Source organism: Mastigoproctus giganteus, chromosome 9 (assembly GCF_048544385.1).
Source record: "Mastigoproctus giganteus isolate SK-2022 chromosome 9, ASM4854438v1, whole genome shotgun sequence".
In the NCBI taxonomy this organism is placed as follows: Eukaryota; Metazoa; Arthropoda; class Arachnida; order Uropygi; family Thelyphonidae; genus Mastigoproctus; species Mastigoproctus giganteus.
In genome coordinates, this window is record NC_143583.1 from 59,212,002 (window position 1) to 59,238,108 (window position 26,107).

The 26,107-nt window shown below is 36.1% G+C and overlaps 1 protein-coding gene across 2 annotated transcripts in view; it reads right to left on the minus strand.

Moving 5' to 3' along the window:
* LOC150080271 (uncharacterized) overlaps positions 1 to 26,107 on the minus strand; it is a 338,192-nt gene that overhangs the window by 241,243 nt on the left and 70,842 nt on the right. Inside the window, exon 2 of one of the 2 annotated variants that reach the window (XM_090381061.1) lies at positions 8,147 to 8,220. The exons of the other annotated variant lie outside the window; for it this stretch is intronic. The gene's annotated coding sequence lies outside the window, so the exon portion shown is untranslated. The remainder of the gene's footprint in view (positions 1 to 8,146; positions 8,221 to 26,107) is intronic. 2 annotated transcript variants of the gene reach the window in all.

Here is a 26,107-nt window from a genome sequence, read left to right on the forward strand (position 1 = left end):
TTCCTCAATTTGAATTTATGCCCTCTCAGGTGATTATTCTGAGCTAGAGGAAGAATCCCATCAGCATTGAGCATGCTTAAACCATTCAAGGCTTTATACACCTCTATCAGATCACCTCGCTGGTGCCTAGTCTCCAGACACTGTAATTTGCAAAACTTAAGCCTTTCTTCGTAAGAGCACCCCTTTGTTCCATTCACTAATCTTGTTGCCCTTCTCTGTACTCGTTCCAGCAGCTCTACATCCTTCTTGAAATGAGGCCTCCAGACCTGTATACAGTACTCTAGGTGTGGCCTGACCATCGCCTTATACAATGGAATAATCACCTCCTTATCCCTGCTGGAAAAATTCCTGTATATCATTGACAATACTCCATGAGCTACTCTTGCAGCCCGTCTGCACTGCTCAGGGAACTTCATATCTGCCTGCACAACCACCCCCAAGTCCCTTTCATTCTCTACCACTGTCAGTGTTGTACCATAGAGTTGATACGTTGCTCTGGGGTTGCTGTTTCCCATGTGTAGTACTTTACATTTGTCAATGTTAAACTTCATTTGCCACCTCTCAGCCCATCTGCTCAACCTTTCCAGATCCTGTTGCAGAAGCATAGTGTCAGTAGTGTCCTTGACAACCCTGCCAACCTTTGTATCGTCTGCAAACTTGGACATTAATCCCGATATACCATCATCAATATCATTTATAAATACAGAAAACAATAATGGACCCAACACTGAGCCCTGAGGGACTCCACTAATAACATCAGTCCACGATGAGCAGTGTCCATTGATTACCACTCTCTGTCTTCTCCCCCTCAACCACCCCTTTATCCATAGCAGCAATTTGCCTCCAATGTCACACTGCTCCAATTTGTGTAGCAGTCTTCCATGTGCAACAGTATCAAAAGCCTTTCTAAGATCCAAGTATATAATATCAAAGTTATTCCCTGCATCCAGTTCTTTTGTGACTGCATCATAGTATCCAATCAAGTTGGTCAGGCAAGACTTCCCCTTAACAAAACCATGCTGTGTCTGAGCTATAACTGAAGTCTTGTCTAAATGATCCTGCAGTGCGTCTTTAACCAGTGCCTCCATTAATTTTCCTGGAACAGAAGTCAAGCTCACAGGTCTATAATTACTTGTGTCAGCCTTTGATCCTCCTTTGTGAATTGGGGTTACATTTGCACATTTCCAGTCTATGGGTACCTCCCCTGAGTCCAAGGAAGCTCTCATAATTATGGCTAAGGGTTTGCTTACTTCCTTTGCTGCCTCCTTTAATATAACTGGATAGATCCCATCCACCCCGGGTGCCTTTCTTGTGTTTATCTTCAACAGTTTCTCCTCCACTTTACTCCCAGTTATTTCAAGATTCTGTAACTTACTGCTAGAGTTGAATACACCTCTGGCATTCCCCTCGCTGAATAACTCCTCATGTGTGAATGTCGATGCAAAATATTCATTTAGTTTGTTAGCCACCTGAGCAGGATCATCAACACTTGACCCATCAATATCAAGTGGACCAATCTGATTCATCCCTTTCCTTCTAGAGTTTACATAAGTAAAGAACTCTTTGCTGTTTTTCTTTGCATCCCTTGCCAAGGATTTCTCGTAATCTGCCTTTGCCTGCCTAACCTCCTTTGTAACTTGGTTGCATATCAACTTGTATCTATCATAGGCTTCTGTGTCATGTGTTAATTTGTAAGTATCCCATGCATTTTTCTTCTCTGCCATATGCCTCATTAGTTCATCTGACATCCATTTTGGCCTAAACCTTGAACAATATTTCTTAGTTGGTATGTAAAGCCTAGTAGCTTCCAAGATAAGTTCTTTGAATGCTTCCCATTTTGAATTTGCTGTTGGTAACATCATCAGTTGGTCCCACTGTATAGAATTTAAATACTGTCTCAGTCCATCGTAGTCGCCTTTACGGAAGCAATAACCCTTCCCTTTACCCCTAATGGTAGTTACCTCTGAGTAAATCCCACTTCAGCACACTGTGATCACTGCCACCTAGTGGTTCGTTTATCTGCAGATTCTTAATGCATGAAGAATCACTGCTGATAATCAAATCAAGAGTATTACTCCCTCTAGTTGCCTCCCGAACATGCTGATGTAGAAAACAATCATCCAATAAATCCACAAAAGCCCTGCTAGTGTGTGAGTATCCAGCCCCCAAATTCCAGTCAATATCTGGGAAATTAAAATCTCCCATTATAAGACACTCTGATTTACTGGCCCACTCTATTTCCCTGTACAGTTCCTTATTATACTCATCAGAGTCATTAGGCCTATAGCACACTCCTACTCTCAATTTTGATCTCCCAATGCTTATGTCACACCAAACTGACTCCACACTGCACTGTCCAGCGATGTCGACTGGCTTCACTTCCTTGGTTTTTATGTGTTTCTTAACTAATAGCATAACACCTCCCCCCTTCCTATCCTGTCTATCCTTTCTGTAGACGTTGTACTCCCCAAATTGCAGTTCCGCATCCCTTATATCTGTGTGACACCACGTCTCTGATATCCCAACAATATCTGCCTTCGATGTTTTGAGCAATACCTCAAATTCATCAAATTTATTTACTAAACTCCTAGCATTGGTGTACACGCAAGTATACCTGCACCTGTTTCTATTCTTAGCTACCCTAACACAACCCATGTGTTTACTTGTACCACAATGGCTCCCAGCAGTCTCTGAAATACCATGCATCTTGTTTTTCAGGCTTCTGCTCATTCTAATAGAAGCAGTGCAAGAATCTCTTTCACCTCTGCCAGTGGCTACTGTCAATCTATTGGTCTTTGTCTCCCCCCAAGCTAGCAGTTTTCCGACCCACCTAACACTGCCTCGATAGCATCAGCAAATATTCTTGCACCCTTTCTATTTAAGTGTATCCCATCCCTGTAGAAGCAATCTCTCCTGTTAACAAGTACAGTCCAGGCTGAAAAAAATTCTACCCTTTGAGCCTTGCACAATCTTTCCAGGGCCGAATTGATCGACAAGGCTCTCATCATATACTCCCTCCTATCGTGTCTGGGCAGAATTGCAGACACTTTCAAATTCAACCCTAATTCTCGGCTTTTGTTCAACAGTGACCTGTACTTGTTAAGTAATTCTGCCGGTCTCCTACTCTTAATATTATTAGTGCCAACGTGTACAACTATATCACCTTTTGTGCCCTTAAAAGATGATATTCGCTCTACAACGTCATCAACCTTTGCCCCTGGCAGACATACCCTGGTCCTGTTCCACCTATCTTTTTTACAAAGCATGTTCCCCGTTTCCCTGACAATAGAGTCACCAACAACTACTAGTTCCTTCGGGACCAGCGCATTCTGCCTTGGGGGTTGTCTCTGTGTCACGCGATGCCCAAGTGCAAGCTCTGGCGTTGATGTGGGCAGCTGAGAGCTTGATGGGCCCCTCAATTTAGTTTCTTCGAGGGCATCCACCCTGTCCTTCAAGCTCTCATATAGGCCCAAAAGAACGCCGAGTTGTTGCCTGATATCGTTACACTCCTTGCATCGCGCACACACAAAGACATCCCCCTTGGCAGTATCAAGTCCCGTACCCGATTGCTCTGCAAACATCAAGCAAACAGTGCATTTTATAAGGCTGTGAGTCAGAGGACAACTGCCCCCCTCAGTTCTGCTCTGAGCCACAGCACTTCCATTAGCTTGAGCCTTTTGCTTTGCTGCTCTGGTCTGAGTCATGATTCTATTAATTTATTAATTAATTATGTTATGTTATTAATTATATTACGTTTGTAATCTAAGTCGTTATATGTATTTATTTAAACGTACAATTTAACTGCTAACGAAGTTCAACTAACGCTATCTAGTACGGTATATAACCTACGGTATATCTAGTACGGTATCACAATGGCGGGAAAGTTAATAACGGTAGCGGTAGTTACGAACACGTGGAAACCCTTACCGATACTTTTACAAGGCCGAGTAAAGAATAAATACACCAAATTAATCAAAAAATCACAAAATAATGTTATACTACTAAATTTAAATCAAAAGTTTTAGAAAAACAATAATTTCAAATCAATAAATAAGAAAAATCCACTTAGCGGCTTGGAACACGACCGTCACTAGTAGCCTCGTCAGCAGACTCCAGAAACCTCAGAACTCGTCAGCAAACTCCAGAAACTAGTGACCTCAGAAACCTTTATGCTGTGTGTGTGTGTGTGTGTGTGTGTGGTCACTAATATGTTATGAATTATATGTGGTGGTCATTCCCTGACCTTTCCGCATCCTCCACATTTGGTGGTCACGGGCTCGAACCCCGGTCTAATCAAGAAGCGTGTGCTACGCACTGCTGCTCCTGCCCACCTGGCTATGGAGGTGCCAATGTGTGTGCGTGTCAGTATCAATTCAATTCACACTATCATTAGAGTGAACAGTTTGCTGAGAACCATACTCTGATGTACTTCTCTCACATTGATTACTACTAATCTTGACTTCCAGTTACCATTCAAACCATGTCTACTTAAAAAGCAGGCCAGTTTTTCTCTCTCTTCTTTTAACAATTATAACAATTACATTTAACTTATGGCTTTCAAAAGATTTTTTTTTTTTTTTCCATACTTTCCCACTTATAGGATCTGCCTTAAGATCCAAAGCCAAAATTCGTCATATGTGCAATCCATATTTTGCAGCATTGCTTTAAAAGTAATGCTGCAGCATTGTTTTGAAAGATTATGAAAATGATATAAATTAGCATAACTTGAGAAGATAAAACTTGCCTCCTGACTGCTTGGTTAAAGCATAAAAAGTGAGAGATGAAATTAAGTCAAAGAAATAAAAAAAAAAAAAAAAAATTAAAATGAAGAACACTGAATGCTATGAAAAAAGCGTACTTTCCTCCAGTGGTTCATTGCTGAAATTTATATCCATAATAAAACTGCTAAAACACATTGAAGAACCAAGAGTCGTAATTCTGGAATTTTGTGCTAACATCATCAATTGGCCTCACATTGTGCAGCTGATCAGTTCATTAAACATCTTTTCTCCCCACAATGTGCATGTTCGAAATTTCAAAAAAAAAAAAAAAAAAAAACTACATTACAAAGAGTTTCATAGTTCCCAAGTTGCATGTTGAGTGAGCATGCTGAAAATTAATGCAATTTAACTGCAGTATATGTAAGAGATAATTTTACAAAGAACTTTTAACCATTAATTTTGCTGAAACCATTCAATTTCTATGGCTTTACGTATAAATAACTTTATATGTGCAACCAGAATTCAGTTTTATTAAAATGCTGATGAAAAAAATTACTGTCTGTGTTAGCACTAAATTCAGTGGAGGGATAATCTGTGCATAAACTAACTTGGTGGTAATAAGCTCTGGTATTGGACATATTGGTTGATCCATATTTTACTACAGATTAAACCAATACTCCAACCATGGAGTACAAGCCTTAGATCAAAAAGACAGGAAGAAGTAACCCTAACAAGAATAAGAATAGGACATAAAAAAACATTACGCATCATTATCTCCTTAGTTCAGAACCTCTGCAGTGCACTATGTGCAATGCTACCCTAACAATCAAACACATTATAATAGAATGCAAGTTTGCCTTCAAACTATCACCAAAAAGCTGCAATTGTGAACGACTATATTCATGTGGATGGAAAAAACACACAATACAGTAAAATCTCCTCTAATAGACACCTCTCTCAAGCAGACACCTCTTATTGGGCTTGGGGTCCGGCCATAAATATTTGAAATTACGTGTTAAGTGACCTCTCCACAGTAGACACTCTCTAGTACGAATACGGACACTTTGATAGCTGTCCTTTTTGATCTTTAAACCTCCCTGCAGCAGGCAGACACTCAAATTTTTTTCGAGGGTAACATTTTAGATGCACACGCACGCGTGCGTTTTCATAGGTCTTTCTTTACCCATGACGACAAGTGAAAGTCAACATAATTAGAATATAAGTGAAACTAATTAGACTTCTAACAGCCATGGATTACTTATAGTGTAGACTGCAGAATATGTTGTTAATACACTCGCCACTGCTGACACAGAATTTACAAACTTTGTTTTGACTGACTAAAGCAATTCTACTGGTGTGCATACCACTCAGCAAGGCAATAAAATTGTAAACCTGAATTGTAAAGTGAATATGAAAATACATTCATTTGTAATACGGTACTGTATAATAAATTGCTTTAAAAAAATTAACACTCTACAAACGGACTCCAGTGCATTTGCATTAGAGTCCTCTACAAATGCATGCTACATTAATGAAAATTCAACTGTCAGTCAAACTTAATCGGACACTTTGAAACCACTCAGTAGTCTATCACCACTAAACATATGGTATATTTAGGTATTCAAAGTGTAAAAAAAACCAAGCCACATATCTGGCACTATCATCTATTTATTCTGTAGGGCTCAGTTTTGTTTCCTCAGAGTGTGTAGTTGTTACAGTATAGTAAATTTCAAGTGGGTAGATTCTGAACAACTGAAATTCTGAGCAGTGTTCCAGGCCCAAGTAAGACTACAGTTACATACTCATGTGTTGCATGCTATACTACGGTATGTCTTGAAAGCAGTTAACTTTGAAAGAAAAAAGTAGAAGTGACAGAATATCCTAGAAAAGAAAAGTGTGGAGTTTGTAAGTTGGCTAATCATTTTTCAAAATTGGAGACTTCACCAGCAGCAATTATTAAAAATCAAGAAACTTTGTTAAAATAGTGGAAGGAAAATGGAATGGAACGCAATACCATACATTTTCTTATGGCAAAGGTGCTTTGGTGGATATATTGACATTTGAGTGGTTTAGTCGGGTAGTCAAAACATTCCCATCTCTGGACCTATGATTCAAACCAAAGCTTTTGAAATTGGCACCATTGACTTTGTAGCTTCTAGTGGCTGATTACATAAGTTCCATAGAAGTCACAATATTTCCCTCAAAGCAATTTGTGGGGAGTCTACTTATACCGATTTGGAAACTGTTGCTGAGTGGGGAAAAAGGCTGCCTTCAATACTTGTTGCATACTCTCCCAAAACCATACTGAATGCTGATGAAACAGATTTTTTTTTTTTTTTTTCCCAAGCAGTTCCGGATAAAACAATGTGCCTTACAGGGGAAATGTGTTTGAAGTAAAGTGGCAAAGGAGCATCTAAGTGCACTTTTATGTACAAGCATGGAACTCATGAAATTATAGGCAAATCAACAAAACCAAGATGTTTTAAAGGTTTGGATTTTAGCAAACTCAATGTACATTGGAAATCAAACAATAAGGCTTGGACAATAGAGATAATGACAGAATAGCTGATCCATTTTGTCATTATCTCCCTTGAAAAATTATTTGCCAGAAGAGAAAAGTTATTTTATTTCTTGACAATGCCACATCTAACTAACACATTAAATTGAATAATATTGAAATGATGTTTTTCCCTCTCAATGTCACATCCCCTTCTCAACCACTAGATCAAGGAATACACAGTTGTGTATTCCTTGATCTAGAGGTTGAGAAGTGGATGTGACTACAAGCTATAATCTGGATTGGTGCAGCATGAAACACAGAGAGCCCTCTATAATTAAAAACTGCTTCCACAAAGCAGGATTTGATTTGAGTGTTAGTCAGTGTGATGGTAACTTTGCAGATGTAGCTGATACTTCTGTACTTAATGGCTTACTATGGACACTAGGAAATTCTTAACTGAGTGGTTATGAATATGTTTCTGTAGACTAATGTAGTGGTGGAAGTCATAAACATTGAAATAAATGATACGATAAGTGAATTTATGAACAATGAACTTAAAATGGACGAACAGTAGTGTGGCCCCAAATTAAAAAAAATATGCTGATGAATTAGATTACCTAAAAACATTAAAAGAATTCTATGTGGACAAAAATTATGATTACTGAATGAAACTAATTAGCGATATAATTATCCACCATGAAATATTCTAAAAAAAGCAATTTACATTAATTTTTTACTAAAAGGATGTTTATAATGAATAACACAAATAAAAGTTTATTTATTAAAAATTAATTATGCATTATTTATTAAAAGTTAATTGAAACACAAATGTACAATGATAAGCAATAAAAAGTCTGTGTTAAGTAACCAGTTACAGTGAATTTCATTTTTCCGAATTATTGAAACTGACTACATGTACACTGACCTCAGCAAAGCAGACACCTCCCTACAGTGGACACTTTCTTCTGCTCCAGTGGTGTCCGCTATAGAGGGGTTTCACTGTAATAATAAAAATAATAATAGTCAAATTTCTATTGGTTATATTTTAATGAAATTTGGCAAAGCCCAAATATAAAATTTCACAAAAAATCTGCCCACTGGGAGTTGGATTACTATGTGTGTGTGTGAAAGGGGGGTCAGAGAGAGAGAGAGAGAGAGAGAGAAAAGAAATAATAACTGCCAGATTTTCTATTGGTCAGATTTCAATAATATTTAAAATCATTCAATAAATCTTTTGAAAAGGTTCAGATATCCAATTCCATAAAAATCTGTCCACTGGGAGTAGAGTTCTCAAATGCAGATGGGAAGATGGTCATGAAGACAATAGGTGCATTATGCATATACAGTAGACTTTCAGAATAACAGTGCCTTCGGGGATTCAAGGTACCATTATTTTGATTTTTTCTGTTATCTAGAAAGTTTTTTTTTTAATATATTTAATGCAGAAATAATGAGGCTAAATAAGAAATAGAGAGATTAAGAATGCAATTTTATTAAATGCACATAAAAAAACAAAAATATGTTGATGATCCAATGTTACATTCTGCCATTAATACACTCCTGCTTATGCCCCATTCAATTTTCTTTATTATATCAAGTTTAGTCTGCACGGGTAGCATAGTGGTATCGTCACCATCCTCTCCACACCAGGTGGAAAAGGCCTGGCTTCGAATCCTGTCGTGACGTGAGGAACTTTTATGGGCTTTTATCACTCCATGGCTGAGTTAGTGGGTCTCAGGCATAGATAGCAAGGTTTTTCCCCAGAAACTGGGGTTTTTTGCCCAGCAAAACGGGGAAATCGATCAGAAAACACAAACAATTTATAGACACAATACACATGGGTATATGAATTAACTTTCTGGGCGTTTGTAATAGTTTGGATTATATTAAGTTGTTGTCCTTTTCTTATCTGTATGAGGTTTATTAACTTTAGGAATCATAGTGAGGGGTTTTTAATTTAAAATAAATGCAAAACAGTGGTATAATCTGTGATCACTTTCAAAATGGTGAATGTAAACAAATACAGCAATCATGACTTGTCATTTTCTTTTTCCAGCACTAAAAGACCTCTGCATTGTATGTAAACATCCTATCTCAATGTGCCATTAGCTTGAATGTTCCATTATTTGGGGTGCTGTTATTTCGACAGGCTACTGCAGCGTTTCCCAAACTTTTTTAGTCACGGAACACTTTTCATCTCACAACATATTCACGGAACACTTACAAAACACAAGTTTAGCGAGAGCCAAAGAACTATTGCTAATATTTTATTACATATGGCACACTGTGCATCAGGAGCATCTTTATTTCCAACACATGTAAAGCCGAAATTCAAATAACTGTCATTATACTTTCGTTTTGGTCTCTTATTAGTTGGTTCCTGTTTTTCACTTCGGATTTCTGGGGAACAAAAGGCTGCAATTGTTGATCTTCACTTTGAAGTTTGAAAATATTGTGTTCGTTTTCGAGTAAGTTGCTTCTTGTTTTAAAGTTCCTTTTTTCAACCACAAATCTATGGTCACATATTTTAGTAATAATATTTCAAAATACTAATAATTATCAAAAAAAATTTATATAAGGAAGCAAGTTTAGTTATGATATCAGTTCGCTTCCTCCTCTCCTTCAACCCATGTACTCCAGGCTAAATCACATATGAATGGCATATTAGATCACTATATTGCTACTTTTTCATAGGTGTCATTACCACTAAGCATATTCTCTATGCAAAGCCCACCAAAATAAAGTGTTCTGCAGTCTATTTGTTTATTAGTCTATGCCAGTATATTAACCGAAAAAAAATTATGTTAAATATTATAATGATACAAGTGGTGTACGCTACAAATATGCAAAATTTATTTATTTTATTTTTTTAATTATTAATTACGATTTTTTGCAGAACACTAGTGTTCCACAAAACACAGTTTGAGAAACACTGGTCTACTGTATATGCTAACGTGCCTAAATATGAAGAAAATATGTTTTGATAGATTTATAACATATTTTGCATCACTGTAAAAATCTTACTCATACTGCTATTGCTATTTTCTGAAAAATGTGATTTTAATATTTGTTTTTAATTTGAATTCATGAAATTATGAATTTATGAAATACTTTTCAATATTTGTAACTTTCAATAATTTAAGATATATTAGTAATCATGAAAGTCAAAACTTTTTCATTAATAATTTTTAATTTTTGTTTTAACTATTTATATAAATATATTTTAAATACTTGTAACTTCAACAATTTTAAGTTACATCAGTAATCAGAATTAGGTAATGCATAGAGTGTTACATTTCAAGATTTTTTTTTTTTTTTTTGTGATTAATAGAAGTAAAAAGTACTACTGTTTGTTCATAATTGGAAGACAATTGAGTGTGACTAAGTACAGTAGGCACATATTCTCTGAAATAAGGATCAGGAAGTAAAGAGGGCATGAAGCTGGTCATCAAATGAATAACACATTTTAGCAGTTATTTCACTTTATAGCTATACTGTAATATTGGATTACTGAAAAATACAATCACAGTATTCAGAAATAAACATTGACATTTTAATATTTAATAAATACTAATAACACAATTAAAACCTTACATTAATCATCCTCTTAATCTGTTTCCATTGCTGTTTCAGTTTTGCTATCACTTTCAGTAAACTGTAGTAAACACTAAAGACAGTAAATTTTTCAATACTACAATCACTTTCCCAATATTTCTCTCTACCTTGAAAATATGGTTACAGCAACTTTTCCATCTTTCTTCATTTATGCTAGCTATTCCTTGTTTCATGTATTCCATTAGATGTTATTTTCAGATCTTGAATATTTTTATTTCAAATAAAATTTTTCAGTTCAACCCATCTTAATTCAACAGGGTTTAAATTGCAATGGTATGGTGGTAACCTTAAAGCAATGTTTCCATGCTCATGGAGTATTCCATCCACTGTGTATAGAATTCCAAAAACATACACTGTGTATGTTTTTGAAATGTTTAAATGGCTAATAATTTCGAATAATTCATATTTACAAACACTAGGCTGAAATGATAGTGTCTCACAACCACTCTATAATATCATGCTTTGTGATCAAGTATTTGGTGGCTTATCTTGTTAAATTCCATGATATGGTGCATTAACAAAATTATAACAGAACCTGCCTGAATATCTGGAAGTAGCTGCCGCTTCAGCTAAGTTTCAAAATTATGTTGATTAATTCGTCCATGGTAGTCACCAGTTGCATTTTCAGCTTTATATATACGCATAGAGTTTGGAATAAAACCATTTAAATTTCCTGCACTCATTATAATAAATCTTTTTTCAGCATGACCACAGTCCAAGACTCCAGATAATCCATCAATCCTGCAACAATTTGGAAAAGTTAAATTAGTGTCTACCCAGGTGTCATCTAAAAACAAGGTTCTTCCCAGAATCGTGGTAATGCGTAATTGCTCGTAAATAATTTGTTTTTTTTTGTAGAACAGTGTCATCTCTTTCCATTTGGCTTCTGTTTTCTTCAATTTAAACCCCATTGGTTTAAAAATTGCATTGTACAACTGCTTTCCCAAATGAAAAATCAAATTTGTGTCTTAACTAAACAGTTTAATTGAAGTAGGCATCTTTTTATCAACACTATAAAATTCTTAAATAGTACGATGAATAATGCATCTATCAAAATCATCTACCTGATCAACTGTTTTCCTACTTGCCAATTTTTAATTTTTCGTAGAGATTTTAATTTATCTTCTGGGTGAAACAGCAATGAACATTCTTTTCTAATTCATTTAATTGTTATTCTGATAAACCTGTGGCCAGAACAGCTCTTCTTCTTGTAAGCTGACTTTCAGGTACAATTAAGCTCTAAACATCTTGCTTCATCTTCAAAAAACTTAAGGGCGTTCACTATATTTTTCCCTTTGCTGTGAAGAACTTTTTAACCCTGCCATACATACTAGTACATGTTATGTGTACTGCTCAGTCAAGTGTGAGGCAGGCCAATCACTCCATCTACTGCCTCTTTACCTTACCCTTTTACAAAAAAGTTTGGTCCAGCTGCCAAGGAACTAAAGTATGTTGTGAAGAGAAAGTATAGTAAGTAAAGTAAGAGAAAGTAAAGCATATTCTTCTCAACCTCCAACCCAAGCACAGTACTAAGTACTGTAAGTTCTAATACCTCTCGTGTTTGGGGTTTTCATAAAAAAAATAAATAAATAAATAGCTAGCGCGCTCGCTCGCTCTCTCTCTCCCTCTCTCTCTCTCTCTCTCTCTCCCTCCCTCCTTCCATCCATCAATTAATTAATTACTAAGATTAAAGCTTTTCAAAAAACACTTAAACTAATAGTTATCTGTTTGTGTTTATTTGGTTTTTAGGAGCATTAGCAACTAAGGCCATATTGCTCCGGGAATATGCGGTGGTCATTCCCTGACCTTTCCGCATCCTCCGTATTTGGTGGTTACGGGTTCGAATCCTGGTCTAATCAAGAAGTGTGTGCTACGCACTGCTGCTCCACCCATGGAGGTGCCATATATATAGTTATCTGAACTTAGTGTTGGGTTTAATTACGACTGTGTAATAATTATTACTTTTCTGCAGTATACTCTTTTTTTTCTCTTTCTCATACATGCTATTTTTTATATTTATATATATTTTTTATTATTACAACAAAATAATCCTATTTCTTATGGATTGTTAAGAATGTGCTATTGGTATGTTGCATTAATGCTATTGTTACAGTTAACAATTAAACATCATACGCACATGATTTGACTTTATTCATATGAATTGGATTCTAGATAATTTATTATGGATCTGATTTTGTGGAGTGGATGTGGGTACAATATGGTGAATTTCAGGCATTTTAGCCTAATGGTGCTGAACAAATTTTAGTGTTGTTTGGAGGCAATGTATATGCCTATATTTAAAAGATTTAAATCTTCAAATGTTAAATATATTACTAATCTCGACACTTAAATCTAAACTACCTACAATTAACAAAAAAGAAAAGGAGCAAACAAAAGAAAAACAGAAATAGAAAATCCATTTTCATTCATATGGCCACCTCTCTACTACTCATCAGGAGCTTTAAAAGAACAGACAGCCAAACAATAGCATTAGAAGTGGCAAGAAAAGAAATGATGTGAGAAAGCATGTTTATAAAAGATTAGACAAAAAAAAAAAAAAAAAAACACGCCTCCTATTTCACCTATTCATTCCCTCCAACATTTTTTTCAGTTCTTCCTTGAATTTATTTAAGCTACCAACTTCCACAATAACAAACGTTTGTTCCAGCAATCAACTACCCACTGGCTAAAGGCAAACTTCCACATATCTATTCTGCAACCGACCTTCCTCAATTTGAATTTGTGCTCACTGATTTGCATGCAACAAGAAGAATCCCATCAGCATTGAGCTTACTTAATCCATTCAAAACTTTAACACCTCCATCAGATCATCTCGCAGGTGCCTAGTCTCCTGATGCTGCAATTTGCAGAACAGAAGTCGTTCTTGGTGAGCACCAATTTGTTCCCTCACTAATCTCACTGCCCTTCTCTGTACTGTTCCAGCAGCTCTATATCCTTCCTAAAGTGAGGCCTCCAGACCTGTATGCAGTACTCAAGATGTGGCTTGACCATTGCCTTATACAATGGGTTAATCACCTCCTATCCCAGCTAGCAAAATTGCTGTACATCACTGATAAAATCCCATGAGCTTTCCTGGCAGCCTGTCTGCACTGCTCAGGGAACTTCATATCCGATTGCACAATTATTCCCAGGTCTTTTTTATTTTCCACTATCACGAGTGTAGTACCGCACAGTTGGTACATTACTTTGGAGTTACTGCTACCCTTATGCAGTATTTTGCATTTGTCAATGTTAAACTTCAATTGCTATTCCTCAGCCCATCTGCCTAATTTTTCTAGATACTGTTGCAGTAGCATGCTATCATTAACCACTGTGTCAACCTTTGTATCATCTGCAAACTTGGACATTAAACTTGATAAGACTTTACCAATATCATAAATACAGTAGAGCGTTAAAAATAGAAACATCAATAATCCGAAGAAGCCAGCATTTATTTTATTGTATTTTTATGTTGGTGTCAATAATATAGTATTTACCAGACACCACCAGAAACCACACCATGTGTGGCAGCTGGTGGTGTCTTATTGTGATTATGTTTGTGAACTGAATTTTGATTCTATTAAACAGCAATTCTAATAAGCAAAAATCAGAGGAATGTTATCCACAGGCAATAAAAATGAAGATATAAAGCACAAATTTATACCTTTTTTTCCCCTTGCTAATTAACAAAATTAAATGATACGTGAAAATTGGAGATTATCCACAGGTTAGCAAAATAAAAATAAATTTATGCTTACATACATAGCTTAATTAATATACATACAGTACTGACTAAACTTCTCAAGAAGGAAAGGGATGAATCAGATTGGTCCACTGGATATTGAGGGTTCAACAGTTGAGGATCCTGCTCAGGTGGCTAACAATCTAAATGAGTATTTTGCATCTACATTCACGCATGAGGAGTTATTCAGGAAGGAGAATGATGTAGGTAAAGTAAACATTGGCAGTGAGCTGAATGATTTTGTAATAACTGAGAGGAAAGTAGAGGAGAGATTGTTGAGGATAAACATAAAAAAGGCACCTGGGGTGGATGGGATCTATCCAGTTATATTAAAGGAGGCAGCAAAGGAGGTAAGCAAACCCCTAGCCATAATTATGAGAGCTTCTTTGGACTCAGGGGAGGTACCCATAGACTGGAGATGTGCAAATGTAACCCCAATTCACAAAGGAGGATCAAAGGCTGACACAAGTAATTATAGACCTGTTAGTTTAACTTCTGTTCCAGGTAAATTAATGGAGGCACTGGTTAAAGAAGCACTGCAGGATCATCTAGACAAGAATTCAGTTATAGCTCAGATGCAGCATGGTTTTGTTAAGGGCAGGTCTTGCCTGACCAATTTGATTGGATACTATGATGTAGTCACAAAAGAACTGGATGCAGGGAATAACTTTGATATTATATATTTGGATCTTAGAAAGGCTTTTGATACTGTTGCACATGGAAGACTGCTGCACAAATTGGAGCAGTGTGGCATTGGAGGCAAATTGCTGCTATGGATAAGGGGATGGTTGAGTGGCAGAAGACAGAGAGTGGTAATCAATGGACACTGCTCAACGTGGACTAATGTTATTAGTGGAGTTCCTCAGGGTTCAGTGTTGGGTCAGTTGTTGTTTTCGGTGTTTATGAATGATATTAATGATGGGATATCAAGTTTAATGTCCAAGTTTGCAGATGATACAAAGGTTGGCAGGGTTGTTAAGGACACCACTGACGCTATGCTGCTGCAACAGGATCTGAAAAGGTTGAACAGATGGGCTGAGAGGTGGCAAATGAAGTTTAACATTGACAAATGTAAAGTACTACATATGGGTAACAGTAACCCCAGAGCAATGTATCAACTCTGCGGTACTACACTGACAGTGGTGGAGAATGAAAAGGACCTGGGGGTAATTGTGCAGGCAGATATGAAGTTCTCTGAGCAGTGCAGACGAGCTGCAAGAGTAGCTCATGGTGTCTTGTCAATGATATACAGGAATTTTTCTAGCAGGGATAAGGAGGTGATTATTCCCTTGTATAAGGCAATGGTTAGGCCACATCTTGAGTACTGTATACAGGTCTGGAGGCCTCATTTCAAGAAGGATGTAGAGCTGCTGGAACGGGTACAGAGAAGGGCAACAAGATTAGTAAATGGAACAAAGGGTTGCTCTTACGAAGAAAGGCTTAAGTTTTGCAAATTACAGAGTCTGGAGACTAGGCACCGGCGAGGTGATCTGATAGAGGTGTATAAGGCTTTGAATGGTTTGAGCATGCTCAATGCCAATGGGATTCTTCATCTTGCTCAGAATAATCAGCTCAGAGGGCATAAATTCAAATTGAGGAAGGACGGATGTCGGATAGATGTGCGGAAATTTGCCTTTGGCCAGCATGTGGTTGGTTAGTGGAACCGACTTCCATCACTTGTTGTTGAAGTTGATAGCCTAAACAAATTTAAGGCTCAACTGGACAGGTATTTCGAGCAAACGGAGGGGTGAAATGGGAGTGGTGTGTTTTTTTTTGGCTGATGCTGAATAAGCTTGCTTTCTTGCATCATATGCCTCTACTAATGCTAATGCTAAACATCACATTTTGTAATCTGATTTTTCTGTTTGTTCGTTTGACAGGTATATAATGTATAAAAGATATATCAATAAAGAAGTAACAATAAAATGTAAAATTTTAAATGCGAGTAGAAAGGTTTACTGACTTTAAAAAGCTAAAAACAGCAAACACATGGTCCTTGTCAAACAATATCTTGCTGAGTGTATAAGGCTGAGCTAGATTACTAATATTTCTGATCACTGGCATTTTTTGGGGGATTGTAAAAGCTAAAACAGTAAAAAATGATAAGCGTCAATCAATAACAAGGAACATGGCACACAGAAATTGCAACTAACACAATATGTGCAAGTGAGATACAGAGAAATAAGATTCTGAACAGAGTTTTATTTTATCGTACCGTAGTTTCTTCATCTTTTAAAAGGAAGCAGAAATTTTAACTGAATAGAGGATTGAGGTTTTAAACAGACTTTCAAAGGGAGAAAACAGGTCCTTGTTAGCAAAATTTTACGTAATTGGAAAGTCTAATGGACATTAACAGAAACTATAACAGACATTAAAACAACAAAGAAAAAATTTTAAAGTTCGCATTGAAACTTGATTCAGATGGTGCAAAAAAAAAAAAAAAAAAAAAAATTACTAGAACAGCTAATGACCCATCCCTCAAAGATGCCATTTATTTTTGGTTCACACAGAGATGAAGTTTAGGAGAACCCATATCTGGACCCTTGTTGTGAGAAAAGGCATTGGATTTCAACAAAAAATTAGGTGGTCCGTCAGATTTTAAAGCCAGTGTTTTTATTTCTAAACTTACTAATTTATTTATTTATTTTTTTTTTTTTTTTTTTTTGTCTCCAAAGCAGTATTTTTGATAAGTTCGAAAATTTGAACAAATCGGAAGTTCAAACTATCCCGGTGCCAATAGTTCAGATTATCGATGTGCTTCTGTACAGAAAACAACAATGGGCACAATGAGCTCTGGGGAAACTCCACTAATAACATCAGTCAACAAAGAGTAATGTGCATTAATTACTACTCTGTCTTCTCCCAATCAACCATCCCTTTACCCTTAATGACAACACAGCTCCCATTTGCAGTCTTTCATGTGCACACTACCAAATTCTTTCCTGAATTCCAAGTATATGGTATCAAAATTATTTTTTGCATCCAGTTCCTTTGTGACCATATTGTATTATCCAATCAAACTGGTCAGACAAGATTCTCCCTTAACAAACCCATGCTGTGTCTGAAGTATAATTGGAGCCTTGTATAAATGATCCTACATTATTTCTTTTACCAGTGACTCCGTTTTCTTCCCCTGGAACAGAAGTTAAACTAACTGGTCTGTGTAAGCCATGGTGGCCAGTGTCAGCATACACTACAATGGCTAAATAGCCATAGCACAGAATCTGCTTGGATGGGCAGAGGGCATGAGCCACACATTTACTTCATTCATAATTCACATTCTCACTCTACTTGCATTTTATTTTTATACTTTTTTTCTTACATTTTATAATTTTTTTATTGTTTTTTTTTTTTTTTTCTGTTAGGTTATATATTTTTTTTCATTCACCCATTCATTTTTCTCACACACCAGGAGGGGATAAAATGGTGTATAATGTAAATTTAAATACTAATGCATAATAATTAAGCCATATAAGTAAGAATATTAAAAATTAAAACTAGAATTAGTGCAAAAAATTTTGAAAAAAAAAAAAAAAAAACAAGTTTTATTGATCTTGGGATTGGGAACCACAAGCACAAAAATAATATACAAAAAGTGCTTATTCAGTCTTTCTTAAAAATTATGTTAAAACCAAAAGTGAAAAAATGTGAACTTGGCTTACTGGTCTAGTCCAGCATCAAAATCCCTTAAAAAAAATCTGAAATATGTTAAACACACGTAACTGGGAAATGTTAAACATGTGCTGTGAAAGCTAGAGGGAAAAATTGTCATGATTTTTTTTTTATTAGAGATCAGTTGTATCAAAGCAATATTAACTGACTATTCTGAACTACATAAAACATGACAAATCCACAAATAAGATACAATTTCATTTCAACTGTATGGAATTCTATTCTCTAGTGAACTCCAAATCACTGAAGTGCGTTCTTCTGATTTTTGGAGGCATTCCAAAGTAATCTTCAGAATGTCTCTGAAAGCTAGACCTGAAGATTATTGTAAATATAAAAAATACCTGTTCCTTTTCATTAAAAAAAAAAAAAAATCAGAATGGGCATCATAGTTTAAACAAGTAATATAAAATTTTTTTTTTAAAGTCAATTCCTACTTAGGTCAACAAAGAAAAATTTTATTTTAGTTACTTTTTATTAAATAATTACAATTAATATAAATATGTATATACATATGACAGAATCACAATATTAAGTGGCAAAATAGAAAGTGAATTTCCTTGCAATTTTCCATTTTCCTTTCTATATATGGTGTTGGACTATTATTTTTATTCACATGTTTCATTTTCCATTTTGTTCCCTCCTTGACTCAGACTAGCACCCAGAATGAAAAAAGAATCTGAAAAAGAAATATTTTTCCAGCGATCTACACGCTTCGTCACTGACGGTATTTATTCCTAAATTTATATCCTGCTAAATATCTTATATAAGAGAAATTTTTTTTCTCCCATATAAAACTAAAATTAATTAATTAAATTTAATTAATGAATTAATATTTGAAAAAACTGTATTAACATCAAGTGTCATCCACTACAAGTTTAAAAAAATTTGAACTTGAGTGGATGAATAACAAAAATTTATCAAAAAATTATTGATTTTTGCAAGAATTGAACTACCATTCTTCACCTTCACGTGAAAAATACTGAAATCCTTGCATTTTACTGATTGAGCTACTGCCTGTTGATTTCAATTTTATTCCTAAATTTATATCCTGCTAAATATCTTATATAAGAGAAATTTTTTTCTCCCATATAAAACTAAAATTAATTAATTAAATTTAATTAATATTTGAAAAAACTGTATTAACATCAAGTGTCATCCACTACAAGTTTAAAAAAATTTATTTGAACTTGAGTGGATGAATAAAAAGTATTTTATTAACGATTGAAAATTTGAACAAGATATATAAATATATATAGGGAGAGTGTGAACTAATAGTAGGAATTGAAAAAAAAGGTTCTGATATTGTTGAAGATGACAGTTCCCACTTGTTTTAGTCCAGTGAACTATCCAAAAGAAAGTCTTAGGCATGTTTCAGAGTCTTTATCTGTATCAGTATCTTTCTTACAACTCCAGTATGAAAATTATTTGAATTTTGATGCTGGAGTTGTAAGGAAGATACTGATTTTTGTATTTGCAAAGGAAGCAAAGTTTATCTCTTAGTAACAGCATATCATAGCATCTTTATGGTTTATGTAATTAAGGATTGTATTGAAGACTGTGACACAGTGCTTTATTATTATTAATTTATTTGTTTATTTTGCTTGTACTGGGCATATAAGTCTTGCTTTTAATTTTATGACAAATCAATATGCTTTATATATATATATATATTACAGGACAGTTCATGTAATTGTATTACTATTTCAATTTACAGAAAACATAAAATTCAAATCTTTCATACATAATGAGAAACTTTACAAATTAATGGAATTTGAATAATAAAGTGTGAAGTTTGTCCTTTTTTTTTTTTGTTGTAAAGCTAACTCAAATAAATAGTGATCTGAATGAAAGAATGCTAAATTTTGTTAAAGAAATAACTAACTCAGCAATAAAACAGTCAAAATTTAGTCACATAATTGTATTCCAAATTTTTCGTATTTTTGTGTAGTATACAAAGGAAAAAAAAATTATTAGTGGCTATATGATGCAATGTTCATTTCATAGGATGTCATAGCAAAAATAATAAATGAATAAAGGAAAAGAATTAAATTAAAATTAAATATCTGAAAACATACATAAATTACCATATGTATACTTGAGAAATGAATTTAAATTATAAGGGAGAAAAGAAAAAGGTAATGGGGCGAAAAAGACAGTTACGAACTGAGTAGGAAGAAAAAGTCTACTTTTAGCGTTACCACACGGCTATTCATAACCGTTAATTTAAACTCGCCGATATTTTTACTTATGTTTATATTTCGTTATTATTCCATCTTTTACACTATTTTTTTTGTACTGAAACAATAATTAATTGTGAATATTTCATACTAATAATCCGTGAATTGATATATTGTCCATTGCCATTACAAAGCTGTAGAAAACTCTCCAAGCAATCTTCGCCTGTTTCTTAAGTCCGGTAAAGTGTAACCGGAATTAACATGGCAAGGGCCTAAAAAAATAAATAAATATATAAACGCAGTAAGTTATTTGGGATAAAGACTGAAGAAGGGGAGTACAAGGTATCCCCCTTCTTCAGTCTTTATCAAATCTGTCTAGCAACGAAGTGACAATACTACGGGATGTTCTGCAATTGTTTACTCAGCCTCACAGACAAAGTAACTTGTTAATCGTTCAAAGCGAAACTCTCTGGTGGTGATTTTTGGAACTAACTGTTTTATAAATAATTTCCTTCCTCATGTTCCAGACAGATTAAATAGGGATATTTTGGGCCGCTCGGTATTTTAATGTTTCTTTTACCTCAGTGGTTAACGTATACCAAGCGTGCGGATACCAAAAATATTGACTAAACTAAAATTTAAAAATTTTAACACGCGCCCTATAATCAAACATTCTGCAGATATGTCTCGTCAGTTCAAATGAAGTGACAGAATGCGTCTTGTTCAATAACAGACGAAATCCATTTATTGGAGTAGTGCTTGAGCGGCTCGAAGAGATAATAAAACTGGATATACAATGTAAATAAAAATTCTGTTTACACTCCTTTTTATTATTATTGGCCATATTATGCAAGGAAGCCTGAGGCTTTTGTTGCACCAGCCAAAAAAAAGAGTTATTATTAGCCATATAGTACAAGGAAGCCTGAGGCTTATGCTGTACCAGGCAAGAGAGAGAGAAAGAGAGAGAGTCAGAAGTAAAAGGGAATCGCCAAGAAAGAGAAGAATGATGATATCCAGCTCAGGACAATGGGTTTGCCAAGCCCATACTCACCAGATGTGAGCCCCTGGAGTTTCAGAGAAGTGTAAAAACAAGATAGGGAGAGGAAGAATAAAAGAACATCACCGTCACACGGACTAGAACCATAGTTAACTCAAACGCGTACACCGCTGTACCTTTGCATTCCACTATACTGAAGTAGGCTTTTTTTAAGTGTTACATGAATTTCGAAGAATGAAGTTCAAACAAACAATTATATAAAACATACTGAATTGAAACACGAAAGTATGAGAAAACTGAATCGAAAAACAATAAACCGAGTATTTTGACACAGGGTGATCAAACGTGCTACCAAAAATCTTCCCTACAGCTCCATAAAAATCGCGTAAAATGTCAAAGCATTGTCCGCGTGATTATTTTATGCAAAGTTTGCATCAGAATGAGCTGCAGTACATAAACCCATAATCACAATATTATTATTATTTTATTTTTTTTTTTTTTTTTGATTTGGTAGTTGTTGGCGCATCGGCTTCTGTGGCCATATTGCACCTCCCAAGGTTTTTGCAGTACTTTGATCCAAGCCCGAGGCGGGAATCGAACCCGCGACCTTTGGGTTGCCGGGCAGGTACTTTACCCACTCGGCTAGCCCGGTCGGCCATTATTATTATTGTAACAGCAATAATCAAGAATTCTTTCTTAATGAATCTTCCTATCAAGGACATTAACATATTGTTTAAAAAAACTAATGCACTGTTAAATAAGTATGTAAGAATAAAAAGATTATAAACTAAATGTACGGGTAAAAACCAATAAAGAAGTTCAGATACTTCCCAAACTTATTTTTTTTTATGTATACTCTTATGAGTATACAGTCAAACGAAATGAAAATAAGTAAAATCTAAAATACTGAATGTAACTTTATTTAAAAAGGCAGTGCAATTTCACACACGCAATATATATATAATTAATGCATATATAATTAATTGTGCATTATGACATATGCATATAAATCACAAAACTGCAATATTAAACTTTAATTTTTTTTTTTTTTTTTTTTTTTTTTACACAGACGGAAGTTTTTTTGTTTTCTTTGTTGTTGTTTTGTTTTGGTTTAGTAATTTTCAATCATTTTAATTTTAAACAGTTTACATTTGATTGATAATTTGGAAAACATCTACATCTGAATACAGGTCAACGAGTATTGGTGGCAGATGACTTTCATTAACCGGTGAAATACCACCACTTTGCTTATTGCAGGCTTGAAGTGGTGAAGCCCATGTTTAGTCTCTAGAGTAAAGTTTCCGGCACCCCCCTCCCCCCATACTTCTCCTTCAACCCATGCACGGTATTAAGTACTATAGGTTTTGATACCTTTCGTGTTTGGGGTTTTCATAAAAAAAAAAAAAAATCTGGTTATGCTGACGTTACCATCGCCAGGCCCTTGAATTCAAGGGCTGATGGTAGTGCCGGGTTACAGAAAACACTTCATTTATACACAATATAACCAAAAGTAACCGGACACCCCCTGAGATGTGGGAAAATTAACTAGACCCCACAGCCGTATGTCAAGAATAGATATGAAACAATTACGTTCACGCTAAAAGCAAGTAAATAAGTCGAGGCGTTAAGCTTATGGATTTCCAACGGGAAAGCATCAGAGGAAACCATATTGTTGTTTGTTTATTTGGTTTTTAGGAGCATTAGCAACTAAGGCCATATTGCTCCGGGAATATGCGGTGGTCATTCCCTGACCTTTCCGCATCCTCCGTATTTGGTGGTCACGGGCTCAAACCCCGGTCTAATCAAGAAGCGTGTGCTACGCACTGCTGCTCCTGCCCACCTGGTTACGGAGGCGCCAAACCATACTGTCAGTCAGTCTGTTCAGGCCACTGCAGCAAAACCCTACGTCGCGGATAACGTAATCACCAAATGGGAACATCATGGTGCTGCTACAGCCGAAAAAAAAAGTTGAAGAAAAGAGAGAAAGGGTACCCAGAAGCATGGCCGGATTTCCCATTAGGCACAGTGCCTACGAAGGAAAAGAAAAAAAAGAAAACTCTTCGCAGTGACTAACGAAAAATGAGCTGAGAAAACATGTACGCAATCAGCTCTAGGAGCTTCAATTCAATACGCAACCTAGCGACTGTTCTCGAAACTAGAAGAATCGAAGTTATGGTCGCTCCGTCAATTGAGGTGGCTTATCATTTATTATAGTTGAAACTAGAATCGCGTTAATTAACATGATTCGCAGTCAAAGTACTGTATTAAAATAGAAGAAACATTTTAACCCTCCCCACCCCTCCTTTTTAGCACATTTCGGAATAAAAGTGACTAGGGTCTACGAACATCAAAATCCGCCCTGCCCAGAAGAATGGTATGTATACCCTTCAGTCCACATTAATAGAGGAGCAGAGGTACAAGGACGATAGGAAAGAAAATTAAAAGCATAAGATTTTGTGCAAACAAACAGCAAGCAATGCACCATCAACTTGTCTGGCTCACAATCTATCTTAACTGGTCTCTGTAACGTCCGAAAGCTGCGTGTGTCATGTAGTTCAAAATCAGTACCGGGTTTTTATACCTGATGGTAGATTTTGGGTCTAGCGGATGTCCGGAGCCTTTATTTATCAAAATGTGTTTCCAATATTGTTAAAATTGGCGAGGGTTGTTGTTGTTATTTGGTTTTTAGGAGCATTAGCAACTAAGGCCATATTGCTCCGGGAATATGCGGTGGTCATTCCCTGACCTATCAGCATCCTCCGTTTTGATGGTGACGGACTCGAACCCCGGTATAATCAAGAAAGATTGGCGGGGGTGCTGTCACCAAGGTTGTTTCTCGGGGTTTGTCTTAGACCACTGGTAGCCATCCCTAGAACAATGAACGAAATGGGCTGGCTACACTGGTGACATTATTCAGTGGAGCGCCTATGGGATGAACTGTAATGTCGGTTTCGGGCAAGGCCAAACTCGAAAACGGAGTTGGAGGAATAGACCAATATAATGCCTTCCTGTTATCAAAATTTGGTTCGGGGTCTACCGACGAGAGTATAGTACGTATACGGTGTTTCATATACTCTCGAGATCTATTCAGGACTTGAAAGCAATGAAAAGAGTATACAAACATGCAACCGATTCTAAACGATTATAGGCTGTCTGAATTTTCACAAATGGCCATGGAAGGAGATTTTGAAGTGAAACTTCTTTAGGCGCCCTCTATGTTTTCACCGTAATAATATTACGGTGTCGACGATTAGAGACGCTCTGAACGGCCAACTATCATATAAGGCTAAATGTACCGGTTCTCGTCCAATCATCGAAGTTAAGCAGCATTAGGCCCGATTAGTAATTGGGGGGGGGGGGGGTACTACCAGGGGTAGTTGCCCTCCTTTCTTTTTAATTGGCAAGGTAATAAAGTAAATCTGTAATTTATACTTTACTTTTATAGCTTGTGGATAATATTCCTCCTATTTTCGCTTATTAGAATCGCCGTTAATAGAACTAAAATTCAATTTGTAAATTGAATTCGAGATCACAATAACTGGAGTTTACTACATATGGTATAGTGAACAGTATTTTGTTATGGAGTGTCCATCGTAAAGTGATTTGATCGTACAGTTAACCAATCGTAATCGGGCCTAATGCTGCTTAACTTCGATGATTGGACGAGAACCGGTACATTCAGACTAATATGATAGTTGGCCGTTCAGAGCGTCTCGTAAAGCCGAGGTCCACTGTAGTAAGCGTTGTAAGGCGTATAGAGCACGTACATGCGCAATGCGTCCGTGGATTGGCAAAATCGCCAAGAAAATGGGACACAAACTGATTCATCCCCCACCATTTGTACCACTCCGTACAAGGCACAAGCGACGCATGACCCAATCAGTGCCCCTACTGATTGCGTCATGCTATTTCTTTCGTCATTCTCCACCGTATTTAATAAAAAATTTCGACAGAGAAAAAAAAATTATAATTCAACAGGTCCAAGACTAATAGTGAGCGTTGTAAGGCGTATAGAGCACGTGTATGTGCAATGCGACAACAGAAATCACTCCATTGAGTATAAAGGAGAAATCTAAACTATTTCGACAGCGGAAGAAATTACAGCGTACGATGGAGTTGAACAAAGAAACCGAAGGTCTATCCACTTTTTCAGAGCCTTACATCTCGCCAAAAATATTAGAAATGAATTTGGAAGGAGTCGTGGAATTTGATATTGCAAATGATTAAGAGTCCTCGAAGCCCAGTCGTAAACGAAAAGTGAAGAAGCCGAAATCACTGCAGAAGTACTCCATCAAATCGTTCAACACGTAGCGATTAATACACAGCTGGAAAAGCAAAAGGATTTTAAGAAACACCAAAGCATCCACGCACAGTTTAAACGTACATTTCTGGATAATGATTTCGGTTCAGTCTGGACCCTGTGTGATCGGCTTTGGTTCAAGAATAATGTGAAGATTGTAGCAGCTCGAGATCATGCTCTTCTTCAAACAGCATTTCCAAATGAGGATGTAAGTGAAATATCGCCACGTAACAGTTGTCGCGGCTCTCTCAAGAACAGTGATTCCGGCTATATCGCAGTCGAATGGTTTTAAATATCATCCGATGCCACAGCACTGGCCGAAACTAGAATTGGTAACGGAACGTCTCATATCTCCGAGGATGCCATTCATGCAGATTCACCAC